Below are 16904 nucleotides of genomic sequence, written 5' to 3' on the forward strand. Positions count from 1 at the left end.
AATGGAAGTTGGAAAATAGTAAGAAGTGACAAAGTCACCAGAATCACTTGTCTTTCATTAATTGTTCTTACATTTGCTGTGTGCTGCCGTGCGCGCCTCCACCACACGCTCCTGCAGCCCAGCGATCTGTGTTCAGGCTGCAGGAGTCGGGTTGTAGCGTTTGGGGCGGGGGCGTAGCGCGACTGCCGCCCCCCAAAAAAATCAATTTCAGATGTAGCTGCAAAATGTAGTAGCGACAACGCTGTACTTTGCCGCCACAAGAAATTGCAACCTGACATGGTTCATTGAAAACCATGTAATTGTTCTGATTGTGCACGCGCACGTCGTGCAGTAAGCACCCTGAACTCGGCCTTAGTCACTAGAGCAGGGATGCACAAACTTTTCCCCGTATGCACCCCTCCCTGCCTGCTCGCCTCGCCCCCCTTCCTCCTGCTCGACCCCGGCATCAAATAACGCGCATGGTAACATGACGTCACCTCGCAGTGTCATTTGACGCTGGGTTACCACGATGATGCGGGAAGGTATGTGGGTTATAGAGGCCTTGCGCACAGTCCCCCGGCATTTAATTTAAATGGGGGGGGGGGGGGGCGGGGGGAAGAGAGCAGGACCTCTATAACTGCTGCACCCACCCTGAAAATCTAGCGTCCCCCTTTGAGGGTGCGTCCCTCACTTTGTGCACTGCTGCACTAGAGCATACAGCAGTTTGGCAAGTGCTAACAAATTAACTTCCTAACTACTGGTTTAGTGCAAGTGAGACTGAATAGGTCATGGAAGGACAGCCCTCCTCCCTTAATGACACAGGCATATACACTTGAATTATATATTTAAATTATGTGATATTGTTTGTATCATGTGTTATGTCCATATTCTAAGGAGAAGGGGCAGCTCCGTGAGTAACACACTGACTGGCTCTGAGTTTGGAGTGGGGGAACCTGGTTGAATTCCTGGTGTTGGCTCCTTAGATTGTAAACTCCATGGGGCAGACTGTCTGCAAAATGTCTCTGTAAAGTGCTATGTAACTATACAAGAACAAACAAAAAACAATTCTCCATTTCTCATATTTCTCCCCTTTTATTTCATGCTTTTGTTTATCTCCACAAATGTGTATGAATTTGGGGAGTTGTGGTGCTGCTGAGGATACCTCCATAACATTTAACTTAAAGCAGATAAACACAGATAAACAACGCCCATGGTGCCGAGAAGGGGGGGGTGGGTAATCTGAGAATATTCAACCAATCAGTGGCGAGGTTATTTAACTGCAAGCGCCGTTACTACTGCTCCGGTTTTAGCCGGAATAAACCTGTGTGTCCCTGAAGTGGTGGCAACATAAACTCGAGCTCCGTGAGGAAGAAGGACAAGGAAAGAAGGCAGGGGAAGTGACGTCACCGCCACTGTCCAATAAGAGCTCAGAGATGAGGCTGTCAGGGGCGGGGTCACGTAGGGACACAGTTCCTGGAAAACGGGTGTTGTTTGTCCTGGCTGTGTATCAACTTGCAAGGGGTGGTGTGACGTCACCAGGCATGCGCGTCACTTGCTGTGTGAGCTGTGGAAGAAGGGTAGAAATAGAAGAGTTGCAGTTGCTGCTGCTGCTCAGGTTGGGGGGAAGTCAGCAGTGTGCATACTCAGCCTTATGTTTATGTTTCTGAGCTACTTCAGAAATGTCACAGGGTTCAGTCATACGGCCAGATGACCCATAAATAATATTCCACAACATGTGCATGATGTGATATTCTTATTGGTGTGTGTGTATATATGTGTGTGTATATATATATTAATATACACACACACACACACACACACACACACACACACACACACATATATATATTGGGTGTGTTTATACAAACATCTCTATAATAAATGTAATTATATGCACATATTTGTACACGCGGGCTAAAGTATTTTTTTAAAGGAATTTACTGGCACTGTTTCTGTAGTTTATTTATTTTTTATTCCAATAAGATACCGTGCACAGTGAGTATAACATTAGTGGGAATGGTGATGGAATGTAAACTCCAAAGGACCCAGGTTCACCAGAGTTTCAGGATTCTGGGCAAAAATTGCAGCACTGTTGTTTTTTGTATGGGGGGGGGGGGGGAGAGAGAAGCGGGTTGTATATATTCTTTTTACTTTTGTAGGTGGGGGATCCTTCACGGCTTTCAGTCTCATGGACCCCCTGGATGCCAACAGATTAACCCTTCACTGCCAACGGTTTTTGCAACTGCCAGACCAAACTAATTTCAAACTTTAATTGATACATATTGTTTAAGTATGATTCCTGCAAGCAGCTCTATATGTTCCCATAACAACTATATATACAGTATACTGTATTTGTTTTTTTTTCCAGATATGTCTTAAATATGAAAGAAATGGGGGGGGGGGGGGTGAGTGTGCTGAACACTCACGTTTAAAGTGAAACTTCGTTTTTTGTCAGTGTATTGTCACAAATTGTATTTGTGAAGGTGATGTTTTTAATTCAATGAAAGAGATTTGAGAGTATAATTTTATTTTATTTATTTTTATGTCGAAATTTCCATACTATCACTTGGAATACATGATATAATTGATTTATGATAACTAAAGTAAGATTATTTATAAAATGTTTTACCAGAAAGTAATACATTGAGAGTTACCTCTCGTTTTCAAATATGTCCTGGGCATAGAGTTAAGATGACGAATAATACATGGTTATATAAGTGAACAGGGTATACATTATATACAGACATTGCATGCACAGTTAAAGCGCTATAAGCGCAGCCTAACAGTTACAGACCAGATTAAAATGTGAGACCGCTTTAGTTTTGAAAGAATTTAGACTGGGGGTGGCTGTGAGAGTCGCCGGTAGATTGTTCCAGTTTTGGGGTGCACGGTAAGAGAAGGAGGAGCGGCCGGATACTTTGCTGAACCTCGGGACCATGAACAGTCTTTTGGAGTCAGATCTCAGATGATAAGTGCTGCATGTGGTAAGGGTGAGGAGCTTGTTCAGATAGATGGATAGACATATTTTGGATTGTACAGTACTTAAATGCCGTTCCTCAAGTCTTTAATTCAATGTAAATCATAAAAATAGAAACACAGTTTCAGTGACAAAACGCAAAGAAGTTTGACTTACAATGCAATGCGCGTGCTTGGCACGCACCCCTGTTTTATTTGTTTTTATAATCATTAAAGTTACTATATTAATATATGTACAATTTGTGTTTTATGTTTAAACACCCTGCATCTTTTCCACTAGTGTTTTTTTTTTAAATGATTAATAATAGATTTCTCAGATTTTTTTCTATTTTCACGTGTGTGCGTGTGTGTGTGTGTGTGCGTGTGTGTGTGTGTGTGTGTGTGTTTTCATGCCTCTGCATATGTGCCAGCGGTGTTATCCGCCTCTGCACAACTGCAGGAGTAGGACCATCTGATAGGCACCACCTGGGGCGTAGGACCATTAGGGCTCAAGAAGGAGATATTTTGGCGCGCAAACCCCACGTGCACCAGTCGCAGAGGAAGTAGTGTCCAGGGAGCAGTGCTTCCCTGGACTAGGCCTAGTGTTGCCCCCCAGGCAGGCCCTGAGCCCCTTCTAGTTTGTGTGTGCTGCAGGGAAGGCCCCCAGATAGAGACGCTTCTCCTTAGCGCACAGAGCAGTATTACACCGGTGACCGGACGGACGCCACGCGGTGGGACCAGACACAGGCCACACCATAGACTTTACGGGAGACCCTCCAGCTGGAGCAACGGTGGATCGCCACCGTAAAGCGAGAGGGGGTTTTGCAGACCCCGCGTCATGGGATCACGTTGCAGCCCTGCTAATCCCGGATCCCCATCATACCCTGGTCGTAGCCTAGAAGATACCCACTGTGCACCATCACAACACAAGGGGTAGCGCTACCTCACATTTGGGTGGGCCTGCTCTGTGGACATCGGGTTACAGGTGCCCAGGGCACCCTCCGTACTTTGGGGGACTCACTCTTGGTGTTGGGTATTGTGTGGGTGTTGCATTGGGGCGTTGTTATCGTTATACATGCATGCGTTAGTAAATCAATTGTTATATACCTGTATGTGTATTATTTTCTACTGTAATTGGTTCCTGTGAGGGATTATCCCGCTACGCTGGGATCCCTCATCAGGTGGAGGCGCTGTACCGAGAACGGCGAGAGCTCACCCCAGGCTCCCAGTGGCGGAGGAATAGGCCTTCTGTGAGCCAAACAGGTAATCAGCACGCGTAGTTCCCTTAGTCATAGGGAAAGGGAGCTACATTTGGAGGCGCTGAGATTCAGACCTGGGATGCTCAAAATTAGTGCAACTAAATTATGTCGCTGATCATATCATTACCGTCTCGGCAGGAGGTCTATGAATGGGCGTTGAGAAGCTACGTACCACCCCAACAGGTGCTCGCCATTGGGCAAGTCTCTGCCGACACCTCTTACGACATCTGTTTAGTACTAGGGCAGTACCCGGGCCTACAGCACGCAAATGTCCTAGCCTGCCAAACAGACCCAGAAAAGGTATATGGTGCACAGTGTTAGTTACCGACCGTTTTGACTTAACGGAAAGGGTTCCACCCACCTTACGGTCGGTGGAGCCCTAGATAGCGGGTGCCATGTTTTCCAGAAATGCACGTGAAGGTGGCGCCCACTAGTTTGCCACTGACATGCAGGAAATTCCGATGGTTATGTCTTCACCTTCCCCAGGAAGTCCTTTCAAGAGCGAAGCCAGTGCCGCGTCCTGTCAGAGCCGCCGATCTGGTCATTGCAGTCACAGTTCCCGCCGTTCGGATGATGTTCAGATGCTCGCAGAAGCCATACAGAATTTGGCTGGGAACAAGAGCCAGGCGCCTCAAGCACAACATTACTGTAAGCTAAAAGCATTTTCAGGGGTAAATCCCACGCCAGTGGGAGAAGAGACATTCAAAGCCTGGAAGGACTACACCTTGCAAGTTCTGGTGGAATGGTCTTGCACAAAAGCTGTTAAGAAGTAGCGGATAATAGAGTGCCTAAAACCCCCCGCCTCTACGATGGAGAGACTGCATCGAGACCAAAATACAGATGTTACGGCACAGAGGTAAGTGGCCTTATTGACGCGGATCTACGGCCAAAAGAGGACGAAAGCGAACTCTGGTCTAAGTTCTACCGTCTTAGAAAGAAGAGGAAGAACTGTCCGAGTTTATTCAACGAATACAGTGAGTCTTCTGGGATCTACGTTCACACAATATAATTCCAGCCTCTAAAGTGGATGAATATCGCATAAAGCAGTTCATAAGGGGATCTATACCCACCCATCATATAGTCATCATGATCCGGTGCTCCTTGCTACAAGGATGCCCACCTACACTTGAAGAGCTATTGGGCCTAGTTAAAGGGCATGAAGCTTACACACGGTTACACACCCCCAAGAAATATAAAGCCTCCCACAAGGAAGGGACCAAAGGGGCGTCGGCCCATTAACCTAAGGAGACGGGAAAGTGCCGAGGATAATCCTCCTTCAGTGGCACCTGTCTCCATCTCCCGGGTTCCCCGGAAACTGGTCAATACGCCTAGTGCCGGTGCGACCCGAGGTACCCGCTGCTACAACTGTGATCGGGAAGGTCACTTCTTCAAAGACTATCCAAAGCCAAGGACCCCCACCCCTGGGGCCGTGGCCTTCACAGTTCAAACGACAGAATAGCCATCCACATCCTCGGAGAGCGCCCCTGTGCCTAGCCCCAAAGAGGCACACCAAGCGGATGCCTACAGTCGAGTAGGTCCTGCTGTAACGCGTAGCTCACCATAAACGAGGCGCGACCGTTGGGCTGAAGTAGGGATTGGTATAGAACGCCGACCACAACCGTGTGGGCGTGTCTAGAGTGTAGGATAGTCTTGCAGGCCGGATCAGGGTAATAGAAGACAGCGTAAACGTGATACATGCCAGATCTAGGAGTGTAGAGTATCGGATCGTTGGGGTACGTAGCCGGAGTCAGGATTGGAGAGAGTAGAGTAGTCGTAGAGCCAAAGCCAGGGTCGGTGTAGGAGAGGGCAGCGTTGTCGTAATCCAATGCCAGGGTCAGTGCAGGAGAGAGTAGCGTCGTCGTATCCAATCCAGGGTCAGCGTAGAAGAATATCACATGGTACAAGTTCCAGGCAAGGTCAGGCAGCAAGATAAGGCAGACAGGCACAAGGAAGTGAGGTTCAGCGTCACACAAACTGGAGTTATGCTCAGCAAGGTAAGGGAGTATAGTGAGTATATTTAAAGGACCTCCCACAAATGGGAGGCAACCAGGAAGTGGGGCTGCAGTTCCTGATAGGCTGCTGGATCGTGCAGGTGCGTCCTATTGCACAGCCAATTGCGACTGCATCAGAGTGCGTGTGTGCCGCGCACAGCCCACGCATCACGTTGACAACCCAGTCACGTGCAAGTACGGGGGCGGAGACCAGAGGCGGTACCCGCGGGAACAGAGGCCGTGTCGTGTAGTCCTGACATTCAGGGCGGGGCTGTGCGTCAAGGCAGAAGAACGGGAGCGCGCCCAGAGACAGAAGAGGCCGACGAGACCCGCACGCAGCGCGTAAGTACTACCGTTATGTAACCACTCTTGAGTGCCATGGGGATCAGATGGGGGAGTAAGGGTTAAGGGGACAGAGGCACCAGGACGGCGAATCCTCACACCTGCGGCTATAATACCAGTCCTAGTGGAAGGAATCTACGCTTCCGCATTGCTTGACACTGGGTCTCAAGTGACCATTATCTACCGGCCCTTCTACGACCTGCATCTGAAACACCTGCCTATGCAGTCGGTGGAGAAGATTAAACTGTGGGGCCTTAGTAGCGAACATTACCCTATCGATAGTTTGATTCCAGTGCGGTTGAATATACCACAACTGAACACCAACACAACCCACCCCATAGAAGTGTAAGCTCTGATATATCCTGAGCCCCGGGAACATCCAAGTTCCCCCATCATATTGGGGACCAACGCAGATGTGGTGCGTGCACTGATTTGGGCCTAGCTGCAAGAGGCCGGCCAATTACCCCTATTCTCCGTAAGGATCCACCCAGTATTCAAAGAGGAGTGCTACAGGATCTCGGCCCAAGAAGGATTCGGCCAATTTTTCAATCTCGAGAAGAGGTTGACAGGGATTCCACCAGTGGGAGTGAAACAGATGGCTGAGGTACCTAACTATCCAGGACGTGACGAAGCCGACTGGTACTTCTCCCTAGAAACCACTCCCGAAGAGGACGCCAATAGAGGGTTCAGGGTACCTGAACTGAAGGAATGGAAGACTGCCCATACAAAAGCCATACAGAATATCTCGCCCCTCCCCATACGGTTTGATGTTAGTCAAGCACTGGGTCGTATACATTCTACGCCTGTAGAATCCTTGGCTCATGTGAACGCCACTACAGTGCAAGAAGCCCCTACCGGATTGCAGCGACTTCGGGGAATCGACCCTGCAGGCGGCCTGGAAGAAACAGCTAAGTGACAAGCTGACAGAATGCTAAGTAGTGTTCTCCACCAGTGAGATGGATGTGGGCTGTAGCAAGAATATTCAACACACGATCCAGTTGAATGATGCCACGCCATTCTGGGAGCGTTCCTGACGCACCGCTCCCAGAGATGTGGAGGACGTGAGGGACGTCTTGAAGGAGGTGGAGACGGCGGGTATCGTAACAGAGACCCGAAGCCCCTATCCCTCTCCCATCGTGGTAGTGCGGAAGAAGAAGGGTTCTTTTCGCTTATGCGTAGACTACCGTACCCTGAACCGCCGCACGGTACAAGACCAATATAGCCTATCATGCAGTCAGCAGTTCAGCATGCTAGACCTGAGATCTGGGTACTACCAGGTACCCATGAGCCCCAAAGACCAGGAGAAGACAGTGTCTGCCCACTCAGTTTCTACCAGTTCACCCGAATGCCCCAAGGCATTTGTGGTGCACCTGCGACATTTCAGAGGTTGATGGAGAAGACCATCGGGGATATGAACCCTCGGGAATGCCTAGTCTATCTGGACAATATTATCGTGATAGGCAAAACACTCAAAGAACACAAAGCACGCCTTCTGAAATTACTGGATAGACTGGGAAAAGAAGGCCTGAAGTTGTCCCTAGACAATTGTCGCTTCTATGTGGGCCACATTGTGTCCGCGGAAGGAGTGGCTACCGACCCCGCTAAGGTCGAAGCCGTAGTGAACTGGCCCAGACTAGACAACATGATGGAGCTGTGATCCTTCCTGGGCTTTTGCGGATACTACCACAGATTCGTAGAAGGGTACTCCAGCAAGGCCAAGGTCCTCAATAAGATCTACCCTGAGGAACCTCAGCAGAAGGCCGCATCCCCAAGAAAACCCTTCGGGAACAAGTGGACGTCCACCTGTTTAAAGGCCTTCATCGGGCTCAAGAAAAGCCTCACGGAAGCCCCTGTCTTGGCCTATGCCGATCCGGAGCAGCAGTACATCCTGCATGTGAATGCCAGTTTCAACGGGCTAGGTGCCGTGTTAGGCCCAGGCCATAGAGCACTCAGCGTCGCTGAGGCAGGCTGAGCCGCGCTGAACAGATGCAGAACGCCCCTGCATCTGTTATCAGCGCGGCTATAGTTTCTCCCTCTTCCCCGAGCGCCAAACTGAAATTTGCTGCAGGCGGTTCCCTACAGAGCCGCCATTGTCCCGACCAGACAGAAGGCAGCACCGAGGTGTGTGTGTGTCTCCGTGTGTGTGTGTCTCCGTGTGTGTGTCTCCGTGTGTCTCCGTGATGCAGGGGCTGCAGCAGGCTCAGTGCTGCCGGGGGAGGAATGTGTCCTTCTCAATGTGCTTTGCTGATAACACAGCATTTTCTTAAGTGCATAAATCACTTCACATTGTAGTCATTTGTGTTCGAAAATCTCTGCCAGCAAGTACACGGGTTACAATCCCAGCTGCTGGGCAGCACCGAGCGGTGTTCAGACCTCTGCAGTGTGAGGAGGGGAACCGGAGACGGGAGGGGGGGGGGTGGTTGAGGAGGGGAACCGGAGATGGGTGAAAAACGGGGTGTGTGTGTATGTGTGTGCATTGTGTGTGTGCATTGTGTGTGTGTATGTGTGTGTATGTGTATGCGTGTGTGTATTGTGTGTGTGTGTGTGTGTGTGTGTGTATACAGATGGCGGAGAAGTTACAGTAGATTATTATGTGTGTGTTTGTGTATATGTGTGTGTATTGTGTGTGTGTGTGTGTATATAATGTGTATTTGTGTGTGTGTGTGTGTGTGTATACAGATGGCGGAGCAGTTACAGTAGATTATTGTGTGTGTGTGTTTGTGTGTATATAATGTATGTGTGTGTGTGTGTGTGTGTATGTATATGTGTATATATAATGTGTATGCGTTTGTGTGCGTGCGTGCGTGCGTGAATATATTTATCAAAGTTGCACAATTTTAATGAATAATTTATTCTCAGAACATGTCTTTTTTTTTAATTTTTAAAATATTTTATAATATTCACACACACACACACACACACACACACACGTTCCCCAGTGACACACAAACACACAGACCACTTCAAAGTAACACACACACACACTGACAGCTACCAAGTGACACACACACACAGTGATACCCGCCTCCCAAGCGTGCTTGCTGTCTCCTCTGTCAGGACAGCAAAAAGCTCCTGGTAGCGTGAGTGTCAGCAAGCGAGAGCGAGCAGCAGCACCTAAGCGCCCACTATATCCGAGGCCTTACATCAAAAGTACCCTGCTGGCCTCAGCCCAGTGGCGTAAGTGAGTCGCAGCTTGAGGCCGAGTGAACAAAACTATCCAGTTCACAAATTGGAATTTCTGGCACTCAAGTGGGCGGTAGTCGATAAACTAAATGACTACCTCTACAGATCTCATTCGAGGTACGGACCGACAACAATCCATTGACCAACATCCTGACCTACGCCAAATTGGATGCCACCAGCCACATGTGGTTGGCGGCCCTATCAAATTACCAGTTTAGTATAAAGTACAAGCTGGGGCCCTTGAAAATCGGAGCCGATGCTCTGTCCAGAAGACATGGCCTCAATGCAACTCCAGACAATGGCCCGTGGGAAGAAATCCCTGGACCTGGGATTCGGGCAATGTGTTCAACCGCAGCCATAGTGGAGGATAAGATGGCGTTCTCCGAACTCAGAGTAGCTGACTCACTGGGATGTCAGTCTAAAGCACCCCCTTCCGCATACTGCCATCCAGAAGGCATGTCCATCACTCTAGATACCATCATGAGGTGGAAAGAGTTGGTGATGCACCAGATGCGAGACCCAGTGGCTAGAGCTGTACGCCAGGCCATCCAACAGAACAACCTCTCCTTGGTGAAGCATGCTCCTACGACACGGTTGCTGTCATTGAGAGAATGGGTCAAGTTCCATATGGATCGTGGCCTCCTCTACCGAGTTGTCCCCTATCATAACCATCCTGATAGGAGACTAGTCCTGCCCAGAAGCTTGCAGTACCCTGTCCTATGATCCCTGCATGACTATCATGGACACCTGGGAGTGTACAAAACATTCAGCCTAATAAGAGACCTGTTCTTCTGGCCCAAAAGGCGTGAATCAGTGGAGCGCCATTGTCAGAAATGCCTGCGGTGCCTACAGCGGAAAACACTGCCTACATGCGCAGCCCCAATGAGCCACACAAAGAGCTCCGGTCCCATGGAACAAGTCTGCATGAACTTTCTTTGAATTGAGGCAGACTCAAAGGGTACTGTATCAGGAACTTCCTGGTATTGACTGATCGCTATGCCTAAGCGTTTCCCACCAAAGATCAGAAAGCTCTCACAGTAGCCAACGTGCTGTGGGAGAAGAATTTCATTCACTACGGGTTCCCGATTTGGATGCACTCCGATCAAGGGAGAGACTTCAAGAGCAAGTTGATCAAAGAGCTTCTAAACTTGATCAACATCGAGAAGTCTCGCACAACTCCATACCTCCCTGAAGGAGACGCTCTGCCGGAAAGGTTCAATCGAACCCTATTAGATATGCTAGGCACTCTAAAGGGCTCCCAGAAAGCTGAATGGAGCAAGCATGTTGAACCGCTAGTGCATGCCTACAATTGCATCATGCATGAATCCACGGGGTATACCCCCTACTTTATGATGTTCGGCCGCGAGGCGTAACTGCCTGTGGACATCCGTCTCCAGGTATCCACCGATGGAATACCCAATATTACACATTATAAGTATGTGAGACGCCTCCAGAATTGCCTGCAGAGAGCATATCAGTTGGCGGAGAAAGCCACAGCCAAACTGAACAAGAGTAACAAGCGAAGGTATGACCACAAGGTGCGCTATCGGTAGCTTCGACCAGGAGATGTAGTTCTCTTGAGAAATTTAGGAATCCTGGGGAAACACAAGTTAGCTAACCACTGGCGAGAAGCTCCCTTCCAGGTACAGTCCCAGATGTCGGGCCTCCCTGTGTACCGAATCAGTGATGCCGACGTAAGGGTCTGGCATAGAAACCACTTGATACCCATTCCCCAAGTGGGGGGAAGCGAACCTGAACCAGTTTCAATAACGACCGGAAGTGACCCGGAGGAAACTAGAGAAATTCCGGATGCCGTGACAGAAAGTACTCAGGATCCTATGGAAGGAACCTCTGGCAGCTCAAATGGAGGCTGGTGGGCACCACCCGAAGAAGCAACGAGTAATGGGCCAGTGCCTCATGTACCCTCTCCAGTGGCTTCAACAAGCCGACCACCGAAGAGTCCAAGTTTCATCCCCAATAGAGACTATGTTGCTCCAAGTTCACCGCTTATGAGAGGGTCAGGGCCTCAAGCTGATGGTAGCCTCTCCACCCAAGAAGATGTCGGAGAAGAGATCACAGGAGTCAAAGAGTGAGCCGCCCAACAACGAGACTGGTGTATAATTCGTTAGGGGCACCTCACTATGAGTCTCAGCAGCTGTCTCGGAGCCGGTTTGCCTCTATAATAACCGTTCTCACAAAAGTGTTCAATATTGTTTAGAGTTGTTATACAGAGTAAGATGTATGATGTTTTGTATTTTTCATTATATAAACTTCTGTATGTTGTTCCCAAGCGGGAACGTTGGATTCGCCACCAGGGGAGGATGTAGCAGAGCCCCCCATCTTACCTCCGGTGTGGGGGTCTGCTGCTTGTAGCTGCCGGAGCCATGAGAGCTCCATGCCGGGACGCAACAGCGGGCAGCAATTTGGTTTCGTGTGCATGGCCAAGCATCGCACATGCGCAGATAGTTCGGGATTGCGGTGGCCATCTGAGGGACTCCGCGGAAGACTGCAAGGGACTACATGTCCCATAGTCCTCTGGGGTAGGCACCACCTGGGGCATAGGAGCCAATAGGGCTATGGGAGGTGAAGGAGATAGTTTGGCGTGCAAACCCCACGCATGCCAGTCGGAGCAGATGAGGCAGCAGAGTAGGTAGTGTCCTGGGAGCAGTGCTTCGGTGGACTGGGCCTACTGTTGCCCCGCAGGCCCCAGCTAGATCTTAAGCCCCTTCTGGTTTGTGTGTGCTGCAGAGAAGGCCCCCAGATAGGGCGCTTCCCCTTTAGCGCACAGTAGCAGTATTACACCAGTGACTGGACAGACACCACTGGACTGGGACTAGACTCAGGCTACACCATAGACTTCCAGAGCAGGCCCACCCAAATGTGAGGTAGCGCTACCCCCCTTGTGTTGTGATGGTGCATGGTGGGTACCTTCCTGGCTACATAGAGGGTATGATGGAGATCTGGGATTAGCAGGACTGCAAAGTGGTTCCACGACGCGGGAGTGTTAACAATGGTGTTAAATTTGGGACATTGTTATCGTTATATGTGCGTGTGTGACGATTCGCGGAACACGCCCCCTGCGGCGTGCTTCCTCCTTACCTGTTGAACTTCTGATCGTCGCCCTATAGCTGTGAGTCAAGATTATCTGATGCCTTGTCTTCCCAACAGGAAGTGACTTCAAGCATTCTGAAGCAAGCTACGCCATCTTGCTTTCTGGCAAATCCTGCCCTCTTCCTCCTGACAGGAGGTAAGCCTCACTCTGACTCTCATTGCTAACAGCTGCTGCTGCCCTTTAAATACAGTCAGATGCGACCTCCCCTGGGTCCTGAAAGGTACTACTCCAGTACTCTTTATCGCCTGCTCCTGTCATCGCTTGCTGTGTCCTACCCGGACTTCCTCTGGGACCCTTACTCACCTCCTTTGGATTCAGGAAGCCTGGGACATTCCTCCTTTCTTTACTGAGGTTAGTTTACAGTGCGGGTAGTGTAGGACCTGCTGAATAGGGTTTACCTTGACGTGGTTGCAGGCTTACAATACTTTGGCCAAAGCATTCAACTAAACAACCCTTACTTTGTATTTAGCATTGCTGCACTCTTCTGTTACTGACACTGTGCCTTTAAGGAGGCTGGACGTCCATCAGGAAGTTATTCTATTGTGACCTTGTGCTCTGGACTCCACCTCGCCCTTGCTCCTCACTAGTGGTATACCTCACACCCCCGCGGTGGTGACTACGTGCATCGCTCCCCAGCTGTGCGGCAACTTCTCCTATCTAGAGTCTCCTGCGGCTTTCCCCCACCTCGCTGTCGGGTCCCCCTCTTTGTCATGTCTTGGCTTGTGCACGGGAGCACAAGCGTCACACTATGCTCAGCCCAACAAACGGACTCTCTGAGGTGGCCCCGCCTTGTCTGCTGTTCCTGAACGCTTTCATTGTTGAGAGACTCTAATTCTTTTCCTACAGTCAGTATTGATTCTCCTCCTACTCCAAGAGGAAGCCTTGAGTTCCGGACCATGAGTGCAATCCCCGGGAGTATCCAGGCTGTGCTGTTTCTAGTTCCTGTCCCTACAGCAGTCTGGACTCCTGCCTGACCGCCCTTGGAATCTTCCAGAACCCAGCTGTGCCTGCTACCTTTGGTAAGAACTTTATTTGGACCGTTTCCCCCCTAATCCAGTAAGGATCTCCCGGAGTTCGATCCTAAAGGAGGGAGGTAATGTGGGGAATCGGGGGCGTGTTCCCTCCCTACCGGCCGCATCTCAGAGCCCTGCTCTCTCTACAGAGCCCGCTCGCACCCGCGGTCCCTCACTCGTACTACGGTGCCGGCCACCCCGGTCATGTTGCGCACTCCTTTCTCACGCGTGGCGCGTACACGTGATGGCGTGCGCCGTCCTCCAGCTAAGAGTCAAGATTCACGCTCCTTGTGGCGTGTGCCTTTCCTGCCGCTTCTCAGATTCCCGCTCTCCTCACAGAGCGCGCATTCACCCGCGGTCCTTCTACTTGTGCCACAGAGCTCGGTCCCGCTCTCGGTCGCGTCACGCACTACTGTGGCGCGTACACGTGATGGCGTGCGCCGCTCTCTAGCTGCGAGTCAAAACTACTTGTGTATCTTTGCCCCCCAAGCCTAGTATGGATCGCTCGGAGTTCGATCCTTTAGAGGGAGGTACTGTGACGATTCTCGGAACACACCCCCTACGGCGTGTTTCCTCCTTACCTGTTGAACTTCTGATCGCCGCCCTCTAGCTGTGAGTCAAGATTATCTGATGCCTTGTCTTCCCAACAGGAAGTGACATCAAGCATTCTGAAGCAAGCTACGCCATCTTGTTTTCTGGAAAATCCTGCCCTCTTACTCCTGACAGGAGGTAAGCCTCACTCTGACTCTCATTGCTAACAGCTGCCGCTGCCCTTTAAATACAGTAAGATGCTACCTGCCCTGGGTTTTGCAAGGTACTACTCCAGTACTCTTTGATGCCTGCTCCTGTCATCGCATTCTGTGTCCTACCTGGACTTCCTCTGGGACCCTTACTCACCTCCTTTGGATTCCGGAAGCCTGGGACATTCCTCCTTTTTTTTACTGAGGTTAGTTTACCGTTCGGATAGTGTAGGACCTGCTGAAAAGGGTTTACCTTGACGTGGTACAGTAGCAGGCTTACAATACTTTGGCCAAAGCATTCAACTAAACAACCCTTACTTTGTATTTAGCATTGCTGCACTCTTCTGTTACTGACACTGTGCCTTTAAGGAGGCTGGACGTCCTCCAGGAAGTTATTCTATTGTGACCTTGTGCTCTGGACTCCACCTCGCCCTTGCTCCTCACTAGTGGCATACCTCACACCCCGCGGTGGTGTCTGAGAGCGCGCGCATTCTCCTGCGCGTGCGTTCACGTGAATACGTGCAACTTCTCCTATCTAGAGTCTCCTGCGGCTTTCCCCCACCTCGCTATCGGGTCCCCATCCTTGTCATGTCTTGGCTTGTGCGCGGGAGCACAAGCGTCACAGTGTGTTAGTAAATCAATTGTTATATGCTGATATTGGCGATATTGCTCGCTTTGGGACACTAAGCGTCAGGTACTTCATCTGTGTGTTATATCAATAGTCACGAGAAGTAATTAACACACTTAATTGTTGTTCCACATTATTGACTTTCTTGCAATCTTTTATTGACTTTTTAAACAGTATACATCTTTCAAGTTCCAGTGACTTGGACTTTCATTATTGCTTATTGCCATAGGGCAGGACATTTATGATCTAATATCAACACCTCGGTCCCTCTATTATTAGAGTTCTTTATTAGATATTTTTTGTGTATATATATATATATATATATATATATATATATATACTGTATATATATAAAAACAACATTACCATTCTCTCGTCCGGTAAAGAAAGACTGCACTCGGTTCAGTAATAATGAAAATCTGTATTGGGCATCTGAATAGAAATGATAAATCACCCAATCCCAATGGATTGGGTGATTTATCATTTCTATTCAGATGCCCAATACAGATTTTCATTATTACTGAACCGAGTGCAGTCTTTCTTTACCGGACAAGAGAATGGTAATGTTGTTTTTTGTATTATTTTGAGACTAGCACCTGTCTATATGAACCAGTACATTGAGCTGTGATGTTTGTTTTTATATAGATGTAGCCGTGACCCCCTGATTCACCCCAAGGAATGGGAGGTTGCGCTTGCAAAGAGTAGTTGCAAAAGCCCGCGAAGGAGGAGAGTACATTTGGCGGGAGAAGAGCAGTCCCTTGACCCAGCAGCCATTTGGGGAGGGTCAGGTGAGAGCGCTTAGCCTATGGACGGAGGAGTTGCCAGAGATATAGGCAGTGGTTGCACGCACGTGGAGCAGAGCTGTTTGGGAGAGACGAGGAGACGGAGATACTGCGCTGGGAGGCCAGGTACCCCCAGACGCAGGCCCGGTGCCCCAGGCCCAGTTAGCCCTGAGTCACCTTAGAGACAAGCTGAGCTAGGGACCGCCTTAGTAAGGGTCTTACCCCTGTACTGACAGTTTGGCCCGGGACTATTCTGTCGAGAGGGAGATCTGGGCTCAGACCCCTTTGAAGTTCTGAGAGTCCGAGAAGGAGTGCCCTGGACCCTAGCGAGGGAAAGAGCGTTGTCAACACCGAGAACCCTTTTCGAAGATCGTGGCAGTTCTGAGCAACGGAGTGCTCGGCAGGTATTTCATCAAGTGCACCAACTGTAACTTTCATTCACCCGAGACATAGTGGCTGCGCAGTCACCCATACACACACATAAGGCCGGTTGTGAGCGGGAGGACTGAGTAGCATAATTGGACACGGGGTGGGATCACCCGGTGGCGGGATTGGGGGAAATGTTGTTGGCGTCCGCCGAGGCGCAAGTTATTGTTGGCGTCCGCCGAGGCGCAAGTGAGGTTGACGTCCGCCGTGGCGTATTATATAATGTGTAAGAGCATACCGGAATGTCATGGCATGTAATGTACCGTGAGTTTGACCTATCAGTAAAAGAGATTGGTTTTAGAACTTGGTTGTGTACTGGTAATTCTTGTATAGACGTCCTGCGAAGACTAACTCCCCCTTTGGCGGGATCTGTCGCAGGTGGAGGCGCTGCACCTGACATATATATTGTACGCACCCCAGGCTCTCCGTGGCAGAGGCTTGGGCCCTGTGAGCCAACAGGTAACACAGCACATAGTAACAGCTTGCTAGTGATA

The 16904-nt window shown here is 49.8% G+C and overlaps 1 protein-coding gene across 2 annotated transcripts in view; it reads left to right on the forward strand.

The window, feature by feature from the left end:
* Window positions 1-16904, forward strand: part of SHLD1 (shieldin complex subunit 1) — a 287950-nt gene that overhangs the window by 96814 nt on the left and 174232 nt on the right. The window lies entirely within an intron of this gene.

Source organism: Ascaphus truei, chromosome 4 (assembly GCF_040206685.1).
Source record: "Ascaphus truei isolate aAscTru1 chromosome 4, aAscTru1.hap1, whole genome shotgun sequence".
NCBI lineage: Eukaryota > Metazoa > Chordata > Amphibia > Anura > Ascaphidae > Ascaphus > Ascaphus truei.